We start from the raw sequence: 19,919 nt of genomic DNA, 5'->3' as shown, positions 1-19,919 counted from the left end.
GTTCTTACCTTAGCGTAGACGAGTTGATATGTAGTATTTATGCGTCACTTCAGTCACGTAAACAGAGATCAGACAGCGTTAGCATATAGCCTCTCCTCTTCTCATCTATGGATCCAAACGGCGACTAAGCACTTTCACGTTTTCCCTATTTAAATATGGTTACGTGAGCATTTACACGATCCAAGTATAGCCCCACAAAATGAAACACGTCGATTTCCTAAGCGGATAAAACGGGGAACTATATTGCCTATACTACTATATTCCAAGGCGTAGTAATATAGTTCCTCTTTTTGTCCGCTTAGGAAATCGACATGTTTAATTTTGTGTAACTATACTTGGATCGTGTAACTACTCATGTCACCGTTTCTAAAATGGAAAACGTGGAAGAGCTCGGTCGCTTCTAACTTCACCTCCATTTGGATCCATAGATGAGAAGAGGAGAGGCTATATGCTAACGTGCTCTGTATACGTGACTGAGGGCACGCATAAAGAAATGTTTATTTATTTAATTCAAAATTGACATTAAAATATATGCACCAAAACTGCTGAGTCAATGCAGTTTGAATGAAAAGGAGCAGAGAGAAGAGTGTCTTATGAGATCTGCCCCTTCGTAAACTTTACGTCAGTCTGTTATTTTGGTGCAATATTTACAATTACCATCAACCGAGTTTCTGATATAATTTAGTGCATTTTGCCATGGGAGAAAGTTGAGCAGAATTAAGTTGAAGTTAGGGTTGGTGTGGATCTCTAACTCAATTCAGGTTACTCTTTTGGACCCTTGCAAAAATCAATTGCCCACTCCTGCCTTGACGCATGACTTTTTCTAGCAAAAAAAAGCGCATTATGTACAGTGCCTCTCGAAAGTATTCATACACCTTGAACTTTTGCACATTTTGTCATGTTTACAAGCCTAAACATAAAGATTTTATTTTGAGTTTTTAACTGAACGTTCACACACAAGTAACAGACAACTGTGAAGTGAAAGCAAAATGATACATGATTCCATTATTTTTCAAAAAATAGACAAGTGAAAAGTGGAGCGTGCATAAGTATTCATACAGCATTTTCTAAGTGCATTACATTTCCTTTATAACATTCCTCATGACTCCAGAATGTTCACACCTTGGCCTAACCATTAAATAGAGGCCACCTGTGTGTAATCTACTCTCAGTATAATTTCAGCTGTTCTTTTAGGCCCTCAGAGCTGTGGTCGGAGTGTATTGGTAACTAAACAGCATCATGAAGGCCAAGGAGCAAACCAGAGAGGTCAGGGATAAATCTGTGGAGAAGTTTAAAGGAGTGTTAAGTTACACAAAGATTTCCCAAGATTTAAACATCTCCCGGAGCAACTGTTCAATCCATCATTTAGAAATGGAAAGAGTGTAGCACCACTGCCAACTTACCAAGACACGGTCGCCCATCTAAAATATTAGATCAAACAAGGAGGACACTGGTAAGATATACAATCAAGTGCCCCAAGATAACTCTGGAGGAGCTGTGAAGTCCTGCCGCTGAGCTGGGGGAAACTGTACATGGGACAACTATAAGTCTTACTCTACACACATCTGGCCTTCATGTACGAGTGGAAGAAGAAGGCCATTATTGAAAGGAGGCCATAAGAAATCCCATTTGAAGTTTGCTAGAAGTCATATGGAGGACACAGCTCCATGTGGAAGAAGGAGCTTTGGTCAGATGAGACAAAAATGTATGAACGTTATGTATGGAGCAAACCTAACACTGCTCATGGTCCTGAGTGCACCATCCCCAGTGTCAAATATACGGGGGGAGCATCATACTGTGGGGCTGCTTTTCCTCAACGGGGACTGGGGAGACTGTAAGAATAGTAGTGAAGATGGATGGAGCCAAATACAGAGACATTTTGGAGGAAAACCTGCTGGAGTCAGAAAGAGAACTGAGGCTGGGGCGGAGATTCACCTTCAGCAGGACAATGACCCTAAACACAAAGGTAAATCTACAATGGAATGGTTCAATAAAAACATATTAATGTGTTAGAATGGCCCAGTCAAAGTCCTGACCTAAATCCTATTGAAAATCTGTGGAATAATGTGAAAACTGCTGTTCACAAACGCTCTCCTTCTAATCTGACAGAGCTTGAGTTGTTTTTTAAAGATGAATGGGCTAAAATGTCAGTCTCTACATGTGCAAATGTTGTAGAGTCAGACCCCAAGACTTGCTGCTGTTATTGAAGCAAAAGGGGGTTCCACAAAGTATTCATTCATGCTGTATGAATACTTATGCACGCCCCTCTTTTCGGTTTTCTATTTTTTGAAAAATAACAGAATCATGTATCATTTTGCTTTCACTTCACAGTTGTCTGTTACTTGTGTGTGAACGTTCAGTAAAAAAATAAAAATAAAATCTTTATTTTTAGGGCTGTAAACATGACAAAATGTGCAAAAGTTCAAGGTGTATGAATACTAACGAGAGGCACTGTATATGCCAGAGGACACTAAGCAGACGTTCACATTCAAAACTATATATGAACCGTTCAGTCTGTTCAGATGACGTCCCCCCAGTTAAACCCAGGCACATTTGCCATACAGTAGTGGAGTTGTGAGGGGGGAATAAAGGAAACAGGACAAAGGGCTGTGAACTACAGGTCTGCACAAAAGCTTGACTACACAACCATATCTGACCTCTGTTCACGGCAGCGACTTCAAAGTACCAAGTGACCCGGGTGCTGGAGGTGCTGCGTGCAGGTGATGGCGCATTAGCCGGCGCTCCTGGGCTTACGTAACATGTATAATTAGAACTGAAGGGTGCTGTGTTAACATTTCAAAGCCCAACCTCATCAAAGTTTCATCAGAGGCTGAGCATTCCATCAGTTCATGGGAATGGGAGCTCTAAGGGAAAAAACAAAACAAATAAAACAAACGTTACTTGGATCGGTTTTAACAATAAAAGCCAAAGTCCCAAGGGATGGAGCAAACAAACTAAACAGGAGGGAAAGGGCTGGTTCAGAAACCTATTTACAGTGTTAAAGTCTAAGTAAAGGATAAAAGAGATGCATTTGTACTGTATCAAAGGGAGACACGGCATTGATTTTATTTTATTTTTTTTACGCCGTGGTCAATGTTGAGATTTAGTTTTCACATTTAACAACATTTTACATTTAACAAAGTTTAACTCAATGTCACTGTAAGAATCCGTTATTTAGATTTGGTCCCTAAATATATATTGTCAAATTTTAATATACGTAAAATGTCTGATTTTATATGAAAAGAAATAATGTCCAAAAACTTGAAAAACATATTTCCTGTCATTTATGTCAGCAATCTACTGCAAAAACTGTTTAATGGCAAATGGTTTCAACATGTATAGTGCTTTTCTACCTTGATTATGCCCAAAGCGCTCTACAGGGAGGAACCAGTCACCTCACACTCTCATTCACCTGCGCCACCGTGCCCAGTTTAATTTCTTCTCCCTATTCACCTGCATTAAAATGTGCAAAAACGTCCATAAAACAGTAAAAACAAGCTTCCGTTTCAGTTAACGGCACACTAACAAACTGATGGCGTTGCAACAGAAGTCAGAGAAGTACATACTACCAGAGCACTTCTACAGCTAGAGACATGATCAAACTGAACAAAGCCAGAGTAAAAAAATTAGTCCAAACTCACCCTTTTCCATGCTCATTTTTTGAGGCAACAGCCTTTTTCCCCATGCATATTCATTCACAAACATTGACATGTTTGGTATCCATGTGCGAAAGTCGACCGAGATGACACTAATATGGTCATTTTCTTTCTGGGAGACAACATACGCACACACGAGTAGATGTTACTTGAGGCCTATTTTCTCAAAACTAGGTTTTCATTAACCTCTTTCAGAGGGATTTTTATATCTAATTCCCCATTCTTTGAATCCAAAAATCAACCAGCCTCACACCAAGGACTAGAGAGAAATGAACATTTCTATTCATTTGATTTGACAATAAAATCGTTTTAATATTTTATTCTTTAATTAGCAATGTATTTTATACAGATTTTTTTCACTTATAACTAGTGTTAGATACTAAAATTTCAGACTGGATTTTGATACTGAAAATAAAACTCGATTCTAAAAACTGATTTCAATACCATGGCAAAAAACAACAAACTTTTGAATATTCACTATGTTTTCTTTAGGGAACTCTTGTCTCTTCATTCCTGCACTGTATTATCTACATTGTAGAACACTCAACAATATAGGCTATTAGTTTATTCAGATTTCCCATGTTTTTGAGAAATCATTGTTATTAAAGGTCTAATGTATTCTCTTAAATTAACTGCTTTTCATTTTCAGCTGCGATATTCATAGTCAAATGCTTGCAGTGTACTTGGTGATTTAACTTACAATATAAACTACCTACAGCAGACCTGGGCAAATGACCGGCCACATCGGGCCCTGCAAAATGATTTAATCCAGCCCACGACTTGTAGGGCATAAATTCTTGAGTATGTCCAAAAAAGAAAAGTCTCTAGCCCATTCCTTTGTAGAATTATGATTTTTTAAACAATGCTACCAGAATGCTCACTCCAGCCACTAGGGGGCTGCTTACATAAAAATAAAAGGAAATAATTCCACACGTGTCCAGCAGAGGGAACTGACATAAAGAGAGATCAGGATACAAACAACACCTTGGCTACAGACCTGTCAGGCTCATTATTTTTAATTAATTGAATAAAGTTTCCTCAATAGTGTTTTCCCAATCAAAACATATTTTTATTTAGGAGCTTTTGTTAATGGACCTCGTATGTTTTGACCCCCAGGGAAATTTACTTGGAGACCCCCCCCCCCCCCCCCCCCCCCCCCCCCCGCCTGCTTTCGCTTCACTTCCCAGAAACTCCATTTGAAGGAAGCACAGAGGTGCTTTCAGAGCGATGGTAGAAGTTAACGAGTATTAGAAGTTGAATAAGCTCAATAACGATGCACACACTTGGCTTGATATGGCTAAATATTTTCAGAAAGTATTAGTCCTACTAAATACTGGTATCAGATGTTCAAAATACACAATTTAGTATCATGTACAATAGGATAAAGTTGCAGAATAATTTTGAGTTATTGTTGGTGCGGCCCTCCCATTTAATTCAGGCTTCTCATGTGGCCGGCGCACGCAAACCGCGACGCACGGACAACGTCACAACCATGGCCGTATCTGCCATCCAGGTCACCGAGGTCCGGACCTCGGTAAAATTTTAGCTTTTTTTAAAATCTTTTTTTTACGCATTGAATCCTGCGCAAATGAATGTTGTAAACATGCGCTTCTACAGGCGGAAGAGCTTGTTATGAACCTAAATGTGTCCACTCTAAAACCGAACCTCATGAGCTGCTTTGGACCCGAGTGCGTAAAACTCCGCGGAGGCGCGGCTGTGCGTCAGCCTCACTACAACAGCAGCGCCTTTAGCATCAACCGCGCCAAAGTTTGATCCAGCTGCAGTTTCTTTGCTTTCTGTCATAAAGAGAGAGGAGCCAGTGCACCGTCAGACTGATGGTGACTTCATTTCAGGAGTTTTCCTCATTCTGATCTGAGGAGCGAGAGAAGGAGAAGCGTCTGTGCCTCATCATTGCTCTCCTCCTCTGCTACTGACTTTGTTTCTGTCTCATGCAAAGATTGTCCTTTATTATTGTCGCTTTAATGAGAGCTTAAACCAGCGCATTTACCTTTGTTGCTACCAGTGGTTTGACAGTGAGGGCGACGCAGAGGGGGCGGGGCCAGAGCGCAGTGTCCAAACCAGAGTGTGATGTTCAGAATGAGCCGCTTTACCCACAGCCTTGTTTTCACAACAATTAAAAACGGACATTTTCATTTAATATTTTAGTATTTATTTAGGACAAGACATTCTTTTTGCTTATCAATCAGGCGAGCAAAACTGTGGAAAACCTGCTTCACAGTAATAATGGATGAAACATATTTAATAGATTTTTTTGTTTGTTATATTCATCATGTCAAAGTATGGGGTACGTGACTCATCACCTAAAACTTCAGGGGGTGCACGGCTGCACCCACTGCCCTTGGGTCGACTGATGGAAGCGAGACCAGTCTGCACCATCTGCATGTCCGACCACCATCCACTCACTCACTACATTCACTCAGGCCTCCTGGTCCCAAACGGTGCAACAAAAAGCAATTTTTGAAAACAGCTTCAGGATGAGACAAAAGTTTTTTTGATCACTTAAAATACAGGAAATTACATCTGAATCTTAAAAAAATTCCTGGGGGAGGACCGCCAGACCCGCCGCTTTAGAGAATTATCCGGACCTCACTGTTTTTTACATCCTGGCTACGGCCCTGGTCACAACGCACGGAAAACATCATGAAATACAAATACACATCATTTCCGCTTCTTCTTCCTGTATCTGAGGACAATAACGACAGCAGCAGCAGCACGGCCGATAATGAGAAGTCCGGGGCCGATAGCAATCGCCTTTGTTTGTGCTTTGGTGCTGGTCCTGCCCCACCAGCAGACAGTACTTGACACTATTGTGCCTCATGGTCTTCATTAATAAGAGGGTGCATACAAGTACTAACAAAAGACCAAGATTCCTTGCTTAGGACACAAATTAATGCACCTTTAGATGGGGATATTCCAGTTCTGAAGGGGCTATTGACTGCATGTAACCGTTGTCATTGTCTTAAATGTAAAAAATAATTGTCACAGAGTCTTATCCTTTCGAAAGTTATCGGTGCCTCTTCAGCTGAGCATGAGCTGTTTTTTTTTTCTACATGGAGCTCTACAAAAAAAAAAAATCCTCCCCTCTAATCAAACTGGCGAAACAGTAGCCAATACAGATCCCTACTGCTCTGTGCGCTCAAATGTAACGTCCCCGCTGTAACTTTAGTTCCTACATCTTTTCCCCTGGGCTGCTTTTGTTTCCGGGAACAAGCCCAATTCTATCCCTCTCTTCCAAAATGAGCAAGGTTGAATATGAAGGTCATTCATAGCCTCCTCTTTTGTTCTGGTTACATTGAAAATGTTTCCCAGCTGCGGCCTGGTCGATGGGTATTGTTTTTCTGCCTGCACTGGGCCCACGGAGTATCCTTGTGCGGTGGAATGGACTGCAAAAACACTATCGGGTTCGCCAAGTACGTGGTCTGAATCACACTCGTTTCAACTCGACTCGGTGGACCTGAAGAAACCGCCGCGCTCGGTATTATATGTGAGAAAAAGGTATTCTTTTTCATCACCTATGCTTGAGTTTTACAGAAAAACAACCTTCAGCTGGCAGCGGCGAGGAGCGAAGCATTTTGATGAGAAATGTCTGCTAAGTTTCACAAACAATCTACAGCTGGTCCTTGCGCGGCGTCGCTACCCCAAATGTATGAACACCAGTCCTTCCTGGATTACCTTAGCATGTTATTTATATCTATTTCTAAGGTTGATGCTGAATTACTGGTAGATAATCATTGACAGTATGACAGTATGTGCATTTTTGAGATTTTTGACTAGTTTTCTCCCTTTACTTATTTTAATGTCAAAGTAAAAAAATAGACCAAACTCACCCAGTTCGTTTTATGCCGTTTTGTCGACCCGCGTGTTGGATCATGTCGGAAATCACAATTATGGTCAGTCGCAAAAGTCTGCAGAGATACGTGCACACATGACAAAACTTTCTCCAGTTTTCGTCAAATGAAGTTTTCATTACACTCTGGCAACCACTCTTTTGCATAATACCAGTATGGTAAAAAAAAAAAAAAACAAGTTTAGGTACTACCAGTATCGAAAAAATAAAAGTATCAAAAGCGAGAATGGAAGAAGAAAAAGTTTTTGCTAGCACTTTATAATAATGGTACATGAATTTATGCATGATTTCATGATATATTCATGCATTACTAAATCATGACTTCTCAGTAACAAACATGATCACATGTTGGTTCATGGATGACTTCATCCCAGAATTAAACACCGACTTGAATGTACATGAAAATCTTAATAATTCATCATGATCATGATGATCATGAATTCACTAAAACAGCAATGAAATGACAACATGGCGCCGAGGCAGGGCGCCGTAGCAAGAGCTCTCCTGTGTGCTGTTTGTTTTATGTTTGTACTTGTCTTCGATGCACTTGCCACTTTAAGCTATGGTCGTGAAACACTTTTAAGGATTCGCGAGGAAGTTTATGAACTGTCATATGTCCATCCGGGACTGAAGTGCACTGATTTCGATGCGTGCCCCACTCGAGACAAGCGAGACCAGGAGTCAGGCTACGGAGGACGGGAGCAGAGCGAGGGGACTGGGCGGAGGCATCGCCACACACGCCGCACACCTGAGCCCCTGAGCCGGGACGCACCGGGCAACCAGCGGCGGAAGCGCAGACATCGGGGGAAGCGAGGGGGGCTGCTTGTGAAGCTACGCAGCCGCCAGTCTAAGACCCCGCTGCCGTCCATCTACCTGGCGAACGTCCAGTCTTTGCCGAATAAGACGGACGACCTGCTGAGTCGCATCCAGACCCAGCGCGAGGCCCAAGACTGCTCCGTGTTCTGCCTGACAGAGACGTGGCTACACAGCGGCGTGCTGGATTCTTCTTTCCAGCCACCGGGCTTCTCTGTTCACCGCTTGGACAGGGTGAAAGAGCGCACCGGGAAATCGAAGGGAGGGGGGGTGTGTTTCCTCATAAACGAACTTTGGTGCACGGATTGTGTTATCGTGAACAAAACCTGCAACGCTAACCTGGAGTGTCTTATTGTGAAATGCCGCCCCTTTTATCTCCCCCGGGAAATGTCCGTGCTGTTCCTGTGCGGAGTTTACATACATCCACGGGCGGACATTTCTGTTGCCTTGAATGAATTGAGTGGCATCGTACACAAATTTGAGAACTCCCACGCTAATGCTGTGGCTATAGTAGCTGGTGATTTTAATAAATGTAATCTTAAAGCTGCTTTTCCCAACTACTATCAGCATGTTAAACAGGCAACTAGGGGAGCACACATTTTGGATCATTGCTATAGTAATATAAAGTCTGCTTATCGGTCCAGCCTCAGACCAGCTTTTGGAAAATCGGACCACTCCTCTGTACTACTTCTTCCCACATATATCCAGAGGAGTAAACAGTCAGAACCTTCTTTATGCACTGTTCAGTGCTGGACGAATGAGAGCGAAACTAAATTGCAAGGATGCCTTGACGCTACTGATTGGTCTGTGTTCCATTCAGAAAACTTGGACGAGTACTGTGATGCGGTGACTGGGTACATTGATTTTTGTATTGATTGTTGTGTTCCAAAAAAGGTAATAAAGCGGCATGCCAGTCAGAACCCGTGGTACAATGCAGATGTGAATAGGAAAATGCGACGGCGGGCTGAGGCTTTTAAATCTGGTAACGCTACTGCTTATAAACTGTCCAGATATTCTTTGGAGCGGTCCATTAAAGCTGCAAAACGAGCCTATGGAGCCAAGATAGAAGGACATTTCATGGAGGGGGACCCACGACAGATGTGGCAAGGGTTAAATTCTATCACCGCTTGGAAACCTAGAAGAGGATCCATCACAAATGTTGATCCATCTTTGCCAAACGACCTAAATGAGTTTTACTGCCGGCTCGAAATTGAAAATGTTGAACCTGTTGTTTTTCCTGTTTGTAGCGAGCAGAGCCTCACCATCATTCAGGAGGATGTCCAGAGGCTCCTGTCCAGGACGAAAGTTAGGAAGGCCCCTGGACCGGACTGTATTCCTCCCCGTGTCCTTAAACTGTGCTCCGAGCAGCTTGCTCCAGTCCTGACAGATCTTTTCAACATGTCACTTAGGAAGTGTACTGTTCCTCTTAGCTTTAAAAGATCGCTTATAATTCCAGTGCCCAAGAAGACTCCTGTGACTTGTCTGAATGACTATCGGCCAGTGGCCCTCACATCTGTCCTGATGAAAACTTTTGAGCGGTTGGTGTTGAATTTTATCAGAGATCAAATCCCTGTGTCTGTGGACCCGCTACAATTTGCGTATAGAAAAAACAGAAGTGTTGAGGACGCCATTTCCTTTGCTTTGAACTCTGTCTACAAGCATCTTGATGAACGGAAAGCATATGCTAGAATGCTATTCATAGACTACAGTTCAGCCTTTAACTCAATGGTCCCAACAAAGCTCATCGAAAAACTCAAATACTTGGGCCTCGATGATGCCATTTGTAATTGGATTTTTAATTTTCTGACTTGTCGGCCACAAAGGGTCAAAATCAACGGTTGTGTTTCTGATGAGCTGTTCGTTAGCACTGGTTCCCCGCAGGGGTGTATTTTGAGCCCCCTGCTGTTCACACTGTATACTCATGACCTTGTCGCATCTCATGATAAAAATGTGATTATCAAATATGCCGACGATACGACCATCATTGGGCTGATCAGTTCAAATGATGAGTCTCATTATCGTGAGGAGGTGGAGAATGTTGTTCAGTGGAGTAGAGAAAACAAACTACTTTTGAACACTTCAAAAACATGTGAACTTGTTATTGATTTTTGTCACAATAGGAATCAGTTGCCTATTACTATCCAAGATTCTGATGTGCAGATTGTTGAGAAATGTAAATTCTTGGGTGTGACTCTTTCTCATGACTTGAACTGGAGCTCACATACGATGAACTGTGCTAAGAAAGCGAGACAGCGCCTCTTCTTTTTACGCAGGCTTCGAGAGTTTACCCGAAATACTAGGATTCTTCTGAACTTTTATTATTGTGTAATTGAGAGTGTCCTGACCAGTTGTATTACAGTGTGGTTTGGTAATCTCACTCTGAAAGAGAAGAAGGCTTTGAACAAAGTGGTTCGCTCAGCCAGCAGGACCATTGGCTGCACTTTGCCGCTCCTGGAGGCCACATATAAAGCTCGACTACTGAATCGAGCTTTAAAACTAGCAAATGATGCCTCAGGCCACCCTGCTAAAGCCTTTTTTGAGATGCTTCCTTCAGGGAGAAGGTATCGCTCCATCATATGTTCTACTGATCGACATATGAACAGTTTCTTTCCTCAAGCTGTGATCACTTTAAACAAGGCACTTTAAACAGGCACTTCTATTATATTTATCTGTGTGGACTTTTATTGTACAGTATTTTGCCCTTAGGCTTTTAATGTGGCATTGTTTGTTTGTTCTGTTTTTTATATTGTGTCTTTTTACTTGTTTTACATATCGCACTTTGAGCTCTTTGCACATTTTTTTCCAATGTGGTGTTTCAAACTGCAAATGGCCAATAAATGAATCTGAATCTGAATCTGAATAAGATGATCAACCAATCATGATCATGAGGATCATTCATGAACATCATGACTCTTACAGGACATCTGCTTGAAAATGATGAACACAAAGTGTAACTAGGTTAAGGTTTAGGTATTGCACCACTTTAGTTGAGGGGACACAATCAAAATGAAGTAATGAAGAACTAATGATTTATTCATAATCATGAAGTATAAATTACATTTATTTTGTACTGTATATTATTGGTGCTTTTATATGAAAAACACAAAAAAGACACCACTTTAGTTGAGGGGACATAATCATAATGAATGAATCATGATGTATTAAGGATCAGCAAATGATAAGTTTGAAACTTTTATCTTACAAACGATCATGACATTCATGCATGATCCTCAAGATCATTATTGGTTGATCATTTTATTTATTTATTTATTTATTTTATTGCCGTTTTAGTGAATTCATGGTATTATTATGTGATCCTCATGATCATGATGAATCATTAAGATTTTCATGTACATTCATTACAGTAGTGAGACGTTTAACTCAGAGATGAATTCATCCATGAACCAACATGTCATTATGTTTGTTACTGAGAGGTCCTGATTTAGTAATGCATGAATGTGTCATGAAATCATTAATTCATAATAATCATGCATGAACTCATCTACCATTATTATAATGTGTTACCAAGTTGGGTTACTGTTGGTCCAGGGACAGCATTAAAGGGACTATAAGGAGTTTAAAAATGTTAAAACTAAGTATTTTCCTCCCTCTACATGTTCCAGCCATGTCCTAATGTGTAGAATGAGCTCAGACCTGTTCACCACAACTGCCTCTAAAATCCTGGACTGTCACTCAAAAAGGTGTCACTTCGGCCCGAATTGCCGTCATGCACGAGCTTAATATAGAAGCTGCAGCTACGCATAAGACCTGAGGTGGCAGTAGTGAGCATAAAATGACCATCTTGCAGATGGATAAAACAAAAACAAAAAAAACTTTCCGTCCCAATTTTTCCCCCAAATTATTTATGAATTTTTGCCCCATTTTAATGCAATTTTCCCTTATTTTTGCCACAATTTTCCCCCATCACTCCAAAATGATTCCCCATTTTTTCCACACATTTCTTGACATTTGACTTCCACATGACATTTGACTTCTGTTTTCTATTTCTAGATGACACATATTTTAGCAAAGGTATCGAAAAAAAAAGTGTCATTCAGGTATCAGTATCGTGAACACAGCAAAAGTTTCAACTTGATTCAACTACATCACCGGAGGGTGCGTCTGTGTTCATATGATTGGCCAGTTTAATCTGAAGCTAACGGCTAACATTAATTTGATGCATAATTAATGTTAAAGTAGTACTGCAATCTGAACAAGTCAGCTAAAATAATAATGCTGTCTACAGTTGTCTATTTAATTCACTTTTTATCACAGTTTTCATTTCGTGTCAGTGTTTAGCTTGCAGACAAACACACACAGACATAGTTTCTCAGCCACCATGCCAGATTCGTAATGCTTCTGATACTACACAGGAAAATTGCAACATCATTGCGCTCCGGTCTGCACGAATCACAGCCTTGTACAATGTTCGCTCAGCCTCACCTCAGGAAACCTCGGAGCTGACCAGAGCAGAGCTGTCCCCCGTTGGGCTAGTGTAAGCCGCATCATCCATCACCTCCTGTCAGGACTCCTCCGTGATCCAGAGAGGGTCACACTGTACGGCTGTGGGTGAGAAAACAGAATTACTGCTCTACAGGATTACACCTTTTAGATGCACTTTCTTTTTGATTGAAGTGTGTTGGAATACCATCTTGGCTCATCTCTCCCCAGGATCAACTTGACTCGGAAATCTGCATTTGGAATAATTTAAGTGCAAAGGTCCCGGGTTCACTTCCCACCTGGTTGGGGCCTGTCTGTGTGGAGTTTGCATGTTCTCCCCTGTGTCTGGGTCGGTTTCCTCTGGGTACTCCGGTTCCCCCTACCATAGAAAACATACACTATATTTCAGGAGGAATGATATGTGTTCGTGAATGAATGGTGGTGGTCAGAGGGACATCGCCGAGTGTGGAGTCAATGTAAAATCCCATGTAAAGCGCTTTGTGACCAAGTCTGAGAAAGACGCTTGTGCGGCTTTGCTACACGTACACCTTTATTAAATGTTACACTTTAAAGCAGTACTAAGTAACTCTTCCCCCTAGAGGCCATAAGCGCAACTGCAGGTGTAGTAGCAAGTTACGATTTTTTAACTTATTGTCTTGGAGAGTAAATACTACGCCGACAGGAAAGGCGAAGGGAGAGAGGGTTACTGTGCATCCAATTATACAATGGAATTTTTTTTTTTCACTCAAACTTGCCTGTAAATACTGTTTAAAGTGACGTTAGCCCACAGTTAGCTTTGCCCGTTAGCATGTTAGCTTCTTCTGTGTATTGCTTTCTCCGGACCGGTGGCAGTCAAGTTGCAAACATGGTTTTCTGGCCAGAGACACCAGGAAGAGATGAAATACCCTCCAATCATCCCATAAACACTTGTATTACCCCCACAGGGACTACGAAACGGATTTATTAAGGTAAACATGTTACTTAGTACTGCTTTAATATGTGAGTGCCTGTACCCACAAATTACTTTCTTGTCCCCACACATGAGACTCGCAGGCTGAGTGAAAAAGGTGAAACTGAACATCATTTTGAAAGGGAAAACTATATATGTTGGAAAGGCAGAAGGTTTGTGATGCCCCCTTGTGGCAACTAGCGGTAAACACACCTTCCAGGTAGGCCACGCCGCAGCCTTAGCTTTATTTAGTTCTGTTCAACACGAGGGTCAGGCGCAGTGACATCGGCAGCTTAAGTTGTGTGCATTGTTGACCAGACTTAAAGCAGTACTAAGTAACTCTTCCCCCTAGAGGCCATAAGCGCAACTGCAGGTGTAGTAGCAAGTTACGATTTTTTAATATATTAATGGTCTTGGAGAGTAAATACTACGCTGACAGGAAAGGTGAAGAGAGAGAGGGTTACTGTGCATCCAATTATACAATAGAAATATTTTTTTTCACTCAAACTTGGCTGTAAATACTGTTTAAAGTGACGTTAGCCCGCAGTTAGCTTTGCCCGTTAGCATGTTAGCTTCTTCTTCGTGATTTCATTAGTGTGTATTGCTTTCTCCGCACCGGGGGCAGTCAAGTTGCAAACATGGTTTTCTGGCCAGAGACACCAGGGGGAGATGAAAGACCCTCCAATCATCCCATAAACACTTGTATTACCCCCACAGGGACTACGGAAAGGATTCATTAAGGTAAATAAGTTACTTAGTACTGCTTTAAGTCAATACAAGCCATAGCCCTATGGACATTTTATATATATTTTGCCAATGTGTTGGTAATGTATAGATGTATATTTTATGTTCATATGTGCAATATCCTCTTAATGGTGGACCTAAGTAAAGCGTTAGCTCGATGCTAAAGCTAGTTTTTTCCTGTACTGCTAATGTTGCTAAGCTTACATTATAATTTAGAGCCCCATGTTGAGCTATGTTTATTAAGCCAAAGTAATTATAATAATTGAGGGCAATTGTGGTAATTATTGTTTCATTATTATTTCTTTGTATATGTGGCAGTATGAATGATGCGTGGTTGCCTGCAGGGTATAAATAAGGCAGCATTCCCCTTTGTTCGTCCCACCTGACCTCTCCCCTCCGTGACGTTACCTGCCGACTAGGAGCTAGCATGGCTGTCGGAGCTTCGTAGTGTAACGTGTATGAAGATTATCGCTAAGAACGAGGAAATGTCACTGTCTCAAGGCGTCAAGCCCAGTGTTCGGAGCATGCGGTGTAGCATGTGCTCTCGGTGAGTAACTATCAGTTGTGCGCTGAGCTAACACTAGCATTGTTTGTAGCTCCTCGGCTGTGCGAGGTCGGCGTCGTGGCTGTAGCCCTCGCGTGTGTGTGTCTGGATGTGTCACAGCCACCCGGTATGTGCACGTTTAGTGTCCCTGTTGTAATGTAAGTAGACTTATACTGTTAGACTAATTACTCTGTAACCTCCTAGGCTGCTGGTTGGCAGGAGAGCCTCCCTTTCTCTGTTTCGTGTTCTGTCACCTGGTCCTTCCTCCATCACACAGCGTGGGGCTGGTAACATGGACATTGTGCATTGGACGATTGACTGACAACTACGCGAAATGATGTATTATAAATCAATGAACTGTGAACCTGTCAATGTGGACTGAACTCTGAACCAAACGAACTATGTTTTAACGTCAAAGCAACTAACCCGTGTTAATAAATTAACCAACTGTATTACTGTCTCTGTCCATAGTTAATACGAACCTGTGGTGCCTTAGGCGTGGGAATACTTTCATTTGCCCAGTCTAACGCTGGGCTGGCGTTGTTGGTTTTAAATGGTAACATCATGGTAAGATAATGCATCCCCTGCGCCCCCGTCAGGTCACATATAGACCACATGCATAATCACATGACTGTGATAATACCTGCTGCTGGATGTTGCCAGAGCTACATTAAACCCATCTAAATAGTTGAGGTAAAGTTTATGTAGAAAAAAAGTTGAGAACCACTGGTTTAGGGTGGCGCAAGTGCAAACCGCTTTAGATCGCTATGAAATTGACCAGCGGGAGGCGCTGTGGGGTTATGCTCATGCTGGTTAACGCAGAGCGAGAACAACAATGTTTTTTTTATATTAATTTCACCTTCCTGCTCCTCTGTACTACATTGTAACAACTCATAATGCAATGTAATAGATTTAACTAATGTTAGAAGTATTCTGAAGGTTTTATCTTTTTTCGCTGTTGGCCAAAACAAATTGCTACTGCTAAACTAGCTTTGTTTTGCTAACCATAGTAGCTCAACGTTATGTTACCATTCGTGCAGAACACAACAATAATCGCTAAAACAGGTGAGCACTTAACAAATTTGACAACCTTTGAAATAAAGGCCATCACTATTTATGTGCTTATAATGGATTAACAAAAGGTTAAGGAAAGCTTAAGTTTTGCATTTTCTGTAAAGTAATGAATTCTATTGCATTGTGTGGGTATTGCATAATGAGAAAATGAAACAAAATGGGGCGCATTATTACAAAATGTGGTTTTAATGGACAAGAATTCAGTTTTATGTAGACCAATGACCCCTAGTTGTAATCCCGAAGGTTAAATTCGAAAGCCCCATCAACATTCCTGACCCCTGTTTTTCTAACGTTCAAGAGGGGGCTCACCAGCTCTCTGGAGAAACTAGGTAATAAACGCTAAGCATACAGACAATATATGCATGCAAAACCCGGTGACTGTCCCCGGAGTTCAACACGAAGCAGGCGGATGACAGAAGGTGCAGACAGCCGTTGAAATCTGGAGTGTGAAGCGGCGATGGTTTCTGAAAGGACGTATAAGGCCATTCAGGAAGTGACAAGGTCCGCCGCCTCACGCTCCCTCCTCATTACTCCAATGGCCTGCTCTACGGACCTCAATTGTAAGAATAGTGTGCCATTTAAGATTATAGGACGAAATCACAATTACAGAGATATTGACGGCTCACTCTGAAAGAAAAGGTCGATCTAGCTGTGACAGGGGGGCCACTGCAGATTATCTACAAATGTGCAAAAGGGAAAAATCCATTTGTAAGGAAATGTACATATATTTGTTAAAACTTACTACTCAAAATCAGTATTTAAACCAGGGGTCAAGTCATTCATTCAGACATTGTATTATTCTTACAAAACTCAAAATAAAAAAAATTCCCAAGGACATAAGGTGTCACGATGTACTTATACAAAACAAAAGTCGACACTCAGGGTGCATTTAGTGGGGGTCAGCCCTATGTGCCCCGGTACCTATGATCCCCTGTCAATGGGGGAACATAGGTGTATTAAGATTAGGCACCAGCCCACTGTCCTTAAAGGAATAGGCCACCGTTTTTACATACTGAGATATGTTCTTAACTGAGCGTAGACGAGTTGATGTGTAACTGTCTTGTCTTTGTTCGTGCACTCAGTCACGCAATGTTGTTGCCTTTAGCAATAGGTATAGCTTCAAACTGAGGAAACGTTACAATCTAACAAGCTGTTCCACATTTTCCCTATTTAAATACAATTACATGAAATGCTACACGATAGTTACACAAAATTAAACATGTCAATTTTCTACGCGGATAAAAAGGGACACCATATTGTGAGGCGTAATAACACCTGGAGTACTTCGACGATATTACTGCACGAACTCCGAAGTACTCCAGTACGCCTCACAATGTAGTGCCCCAATATATTATATACACTTACACTTACATTTCATGTAACTGTATTTGAATAGGGAAAACGTGGAACAGCTTGGTAGATTCTAACGTTACCCCAGTTTGGAGCTATACCTTTGCTGGGAGAGGCTAAATGCTAACAACATTTGCGTGACTGAGCGCACGCACAAAGACCAGACAGGTACGCATCAACTCATCTACGCTAAGGTAAGAACAAATCTCAGTATGTAAAAACAGTGGCAAATTCCTTTCAGGTTAGTGGCTAGGGCAGGATCAGGGTTAAGCTGATTGATGTATTTATGACGTTCCACTCATGACTTGTGATGTACCAACTGAAGAAAACATAAGTACGCACCCACAAACAAAGCACTACCATTTTATTGTGAATCTGACAGTATGGAAGCGCCGGACAATAATCAGTCCATGATTTATAACCTGCTGCTGCAATGAAAAAGGAGAGAGTTCAAAATGCACTTCAAATAAGCCATAGTCAACGTTTTAGAGTTTAAACCATATTGTAACGTCTAAACTAACGGCAAACTAATCTCTAGTAACAAACAATGAGAGTCTAGCGACCTCCGAGCTGGATTCGGTCACAGTTCATGGCAGAGCGGGTTGAGGTGGTCAAAAAAAGCCGATCACCTCAACTCATTGCCGTACGCACGTGTCGTATTAAGCTTTGTCGGAATTCGAACATCTTTCCAGATGCTTTTTGACGTAAATATGAGGCGGATATTCATAAAACCAGCAGTGTTTTGCTGCTTGTGATTCAGAGAATGCATTTATGCAGCTGAATAGGGAGAAAGAGTGTGAGCACGCCACGTTTATTAGACAATATTAAAACTAAGGATGTTTTTCTGACAACTCCATAAAATGCCACTTTGTCTCACGCAGATTTGAATCTTGTTGCTACATGAAGCCAAAATCTAATAACCGAGTACCTCAATGTTCAACAGCAGTTTAAAGTATACAGTGGGGAAAAAAAGTATTTGGTCAGTTTCACATAGACATTATATTGGATTTTGGCCAAATACTTTTTTTCTCCACTGTATATCCAGCTCAATTGCATGAAAAATAATTCACATATGCCATTGTTTCCGAAATGCGACCCAGATCACTTTCAAACACGAGCTCCTAAATCATGATCTTTTGTGATGCGATTTCAGCTTTGTGCTTTAGAAAAGACAAGGCAGGAAGCAAAACAACACATTATCCCCGATCTGACTTATGAGTGCCACTTACCTGGATGTCGCTGCCTCTGCCACACAAAAGGTGTCAGCCCGGAAGATCGATTACGAGTTGAATTTCTTTGTAAACATGAATGACCTTCACAAAAAATACAAAAAAATCTGAAGTAAACATTTAGACCTAGCCCGGTTTTACCATACCCTCGTGCTTGCTTCTCAATTGAGCTTCGTTATCAGGTGGGAGGGGTGAACACCTTTGAAGCGATTGGATCTGATTTTCTGGATCTGTATTTTGGTAGTGTTAGAAAAGATGTACTCTCCGAAAGAATAGAAGTAAAAAATATTCTCAAATCCTATGACATTTTGTTTCTGCCCGTATGCGGAACGGAGATCCGGTTGGAACAGGATCGGGGCAGATGCGAGCGCGGTTTCTGGCTGTGAGCGGTTTTATTAGCTTCCTCTTCCACAGTGTCCCGGGTGACGGGCCGCGCTGCCAAATGAGCTCCCCCGTGGACCGCTGCTGCCCAGGCCTCGAACATTCCAAGCACTGGCCGCGGAGACATCCGGCCTGCGATGTTATGTAGCGCCACGGCCGGTCCAACATGCCCCGGCAACAATTAGCCAGTCCTCAAATGGGAATATGTCAGAAAACAAATATATATTCCCAGGCGTGTGTGGGGTAATATAGCTGTCCAAAAAGTTGTTTCCCAATGGGGACCCTACGGCACGCCTTTTCCATGAGTAACTACTTAGGATCTACCGTATTTTCTGGACTATAAATCGCAAGTTTTTTCATAGTTTGGCTGGGGATGCGTCTAATATGTTATCCCCCCACCAAAAAAGCTAATCACGGGCTAAAACTAGATGGTCACAGCTAGAGGAACGAGGTCGCAAATGAGAGCTTGAAAAACGTGCTGCCGGGAGAGGCTTGTCAACCGTGCAGTCACGCCTCCGGGCCCAGGTAGTTGCCAAGGAGATTGTTCAGAAGTGACACCGAGGATCAATGGATTTGAAGTGAGAGTTTGGTATGTTCTCTATGCTATAGTTATCTGAACTCTTAACATACCTATTTAGATCATTGTTTATGCTTCATGTAGCTGACCATCAATGCGCTACGTTAGCATGCTGCACGCCTATTCAATGAATTCCGATAGCTCCAAAAGTTGGAAGCTACCACTCTCTTCTGCGGGCACGCACAAAGACCAGACAGGTACGTATCAACTTGTCTAAGCTCAGGTAAGAACATATCTCAGTATGGGAAAACGGTGTGGCCCCAAAATACAGTGGCCCGGACTTCAATTGATCCT

General features: G+C 41.8%; 1 long non-coding RNA gene across 1 annotated transcript in view; it reads left to right on the top strand.

Annotated features, from left to right (window-relative positions):
- Window positions 1–19,919, top strand: part of LOC306963695 — a 221,374-nt gene that overhangs the window by 177,147 nt on the left and 24,308 nt on the right. The window lies entirely within an intron of this gene.

Source organism: Gobius niger (genome assembly GCF_951799975.1).
Source record: "Gobius niger genome assembly, chromosome: 5".
In the NCBI taxonomy this organism is placed as follows: Eukaryota; Metazoa; Chordata; class Actinopteri; order Gobiiformes; family Gobiidae; genus Gobius; species Gobius niger.
Note: the sequence above shows the minus strand (reverse complement) of the source record. Positions and strands in the feature narration are given on the sequence as shown.